Below are 2930 nucleotides of genomic sequence, written 5' to 3'. Positions count from 1 at the left end.
ATTGATGGTCTGTTCCACAGTCTGCCCCTGGCCTTGTCTTCACTGATGATATGGAGCTTTTTCCATCTTCTCTTTCCATAGATGTAGTCTATTTGATTTCTATGTGTTCCATCTGGCGAGGTCCATGTGTATTGTTTTTGTATATTATGTGAATTAAGGGTCTTATTTCATTCTTTTTCAAATTCGGCTAGCACCATTTGTGGAAGAGACTATCTCTTCCCCATTTGATATTTTGGCTCTTTGTCAAAGATCAGTTGACTGTATGTAGATGGGTTTACTTCTAGCTTCTCAATTCCATCCTCACTTTTAAGGAGCATTCTGGCTGTACTTCTTTCAAGACAGATTTGTTTGTTCTTCTGGAAGTCCATGGTACTTTCAATGCTCTTTGCCAGCAACCTACTTCAAATGCATTGATTCTCCTATGGTTTTCCTTATTCACTATCTAACTTTTATATGCATATGCAGCAATTGAAAATACCATGACTTGGGATAGTTGCACATTAGTCCTTAAACCAATATCTTTGTCCTTTAATACTTTAAAGTAGAGAGGTATTTTGCAACAGATTTGCCTAATGCAATGTCATCTGATTTCTTGAGCATTGATTGTTAATCTAAGCAAAATGAAATCTTTGACAGCTTCAATTTTTTCTCAATTTATTATGACATTATAATCTCAAAATTCCAATTGTGAGAATTTTTCTCAATTTATTATGACATTATAAATTCAAAATTCCAATTGTGAGAATTTTTCATTTTCTTTACATTGAGGAGAAATCCATCCTGAAGGATGTAGTCTTTAATCGTCATCAATAATATTTCAAGTCCCTTCCTCTTTCAATAAACAATGTTGTGTCATCTGTATACCAAAGACTGTCACTGAGTCTTCCTCCAATTCTGGTATCATGTTCTTCATATAATCCAGCTTCTCTGATTATTTGGTCAACATACAGACTGAATAAGTCTGGTGGGGAAAAAAATACAGCCTTGATACACACTTTTCCTGATTTTAAACCATTTAATCTCCCCTTGTTCTGTTATATTGACTATCTCTTAATCTGTGTACAGGGCAAAGTGTTTTCCTTTAGGGAGACGGAGAGTAAATGAGACAAGAAGAAATCTAGGTGTGGAAAAGTGGGGCTATCGGAACGTTTTACTCTAGGGTCTGTCTGTTCCCTGGGAAGAACACTTAAAGAGATTCACACTGACAAAAACCATTTTGATTCTCTTGGTATCCAGATTTTTGGGTTCATGGAATTGAGGTGACCCACCTTAGCTATTGCCCTTAGATATCCTTTTGAAACTTGAGCTTTGAAAAAACTGGTTCCTAAAATTTGCTTTTGAATGAAACAGTGGTCTAGATAAACTCATTGTTAAGTGCCATCAAGTTGGTTCCGACTCATAATGACCCTGTATAGGGTTTCCAAGGCATGACTGATGGGTTTGAATCACTGACCTTGTGGTTCAAACCGACCATGCAGTTGAGTGTTATCCTATAGTGAAACTAGTAAAACCATTTTGCCTTGGACATTCTCTTTTGGAGAATTCGCTTAGTTCAGGGGAACAGAATCCCAACATTAGACTGGAAAATATATTTTAGAGTAAATTGGTCCTTATTTTACTTGTTCTTTAAGACAATATTGTTTGAAATTATTTCTGACCACAAATTATTTATCAGTTCCGCTCTGGTCCTTTTTCCTTAGAATGTTGATAAAGTCTGGTATAAGAGTATCTCAAGGTTTTCACATCTTCAGAACACATTTGACTCTCCAGTTAAAATGTTACTCTGAACTTGGAAAACATATATTCAGTAAACTTAAATCAATTTATATTATCGCATTAATATGAGTTTTATTTTAACTAAACTGAGGGTGTGCCAAAGTTTAGGATGAGAAGTTTCTGATTGAGCAGTGTGACGACAATTCAGTTACTCCCTTATGAGGCAAGGAATGGAAATCTGGAGGGTCGAAACTACCAGCTGTTCCATGGAGAAAGATGAGGCTTTCTGCTCCCATAAAGATTTACATCCTTGGAAACCCTGTACAGGGTCGTTATGGGTCAGAACCAACTCCACGGTACATAACAACAATGTCTGGCCTTGACACAGGTAAACATAAGCATCTGTGAGTCTTAGCATAGTCATATGGGAAGGGCAGCTATTTACAGTAACACAAAGAATGAGGGAATTTCTTTATAACCATCGCTGTTTTCCAGTACCATAGGATTCAAGTAAAATTCAACATTAACACTTTGTTGTTGTTGTTAAGTGCTGTCATAGCGACCCTGTATAGGGTTTCCGAGGAGTGGCTGGTGAGTTTGAACTGCCAGCCTTGCAATTCAAACCGACTTTGCAGTCGAGCACTTATCCTACAGTGCTACAAGACTAAATTAACAACCTGTGATATACAGATGATATAACCTTGCCTGCTGAAAGTGTAGAGAACTTAAAATACTTACTGATGAAGATTAGAAACTACAGCCTTCACTATAGATTGCATCTCAATGTAAAAAATATAAAAAGCCTCATGACTGAACCAATAAATGACATCATGATAAATGGAGAAAAGATAGAAGTTGTCCAAAACTTCATTTTGCTTTGATCCACTATCCACACTCATGGAAGTAGTGGTGGTGGTGTGCTTTGGAGTCAGTTCCAACTCATAGCAACCCTATGAGTTGTATAGGGTTTCCAAGACTGTAAATCTTTACAGGAGCAGAAAGCCTCATCTTTCTCCCGCGGAACAGCTGGTAGTTTCGAACTGCCGACCTTGAGGTTAGCAGCCCAACTCAAAATCACAATGCTAACCCTGTGGGCCCAAGCGTTGTTGACCGTCCAAATCATAGGCTCTGAGGATCAGACTTTAGCCACCTAGTAGACATAGCAAACTGTCCCTCATCTGATTATTCAGTAATGCTTTTAGTAATCTCATACA

This window comes from Chrysochloris asiatica, unplaced genomic scaffold (assembly GCF_000296735.1).
Source record: "Chrysochloris asiatica unplaced genomic scaffold, ChrAsi1.0 scaffold00115, whole genome shotgun sequence".
Classification (NCBI taxonomy): domain Eukaryota; kingdom Metazoa; phylum Chordata; class Mammalia; order Afrosoricida; family Chrysochloridae; genus Chrysochloris; species Chrysochloris asiatica.
The sequence above is the reverse complement of the archived record's forward strand: the minus strand, read 5'-3'. Positions refer to the sequence as shown.